Source organism: Fukomys damarensis, unplaced genomic scaffold (assembly GCF_012274545.1).
Source record: "Fukomys damarensis isolate Sample0158 unplaced genomic scaffold, DMR_v1.0_HiC HiC_scaffold_13, whole genome shotgun sequence".
In the NCBI taxonomy this organism is placed as follows: domain Eukaryota; kingdom Metazoa; phylum Chordata; class Mammalia; order Rodentia; family Bathyergidae; genus Fukomys; species Fukomys damarensis.
In genome coordinates this window covers 38,373,180-38,373,383 of record NW_022900925.1, presented here as the reverse complement: position 1 = coordinate 38,373,383, position 204 = coordinate 38,373,180, and positions in this window count along the sequence as shown.

The window sequence follows — 204 nt, the reverse complement described above, 5'->3', positions numbered from 1 at the left end:
GGCCGCGCAGGGCCAGCGGAGTGGGTCACTGTCACCACGAGACGTGGCCAGGATGGCGAGGGGCCTAGCTGGGGTCACGAAGCCGTGTGAGCAGCAGCACCCCTGCTCCGAGCTCACTGCACAGGGGAGGCTGAGGCACAAGGGTTCCAAGCTCCAGCCGGGCCGGCAACTCGGCCGGACCTCATAGGCGCTGGGCTGTGGGCA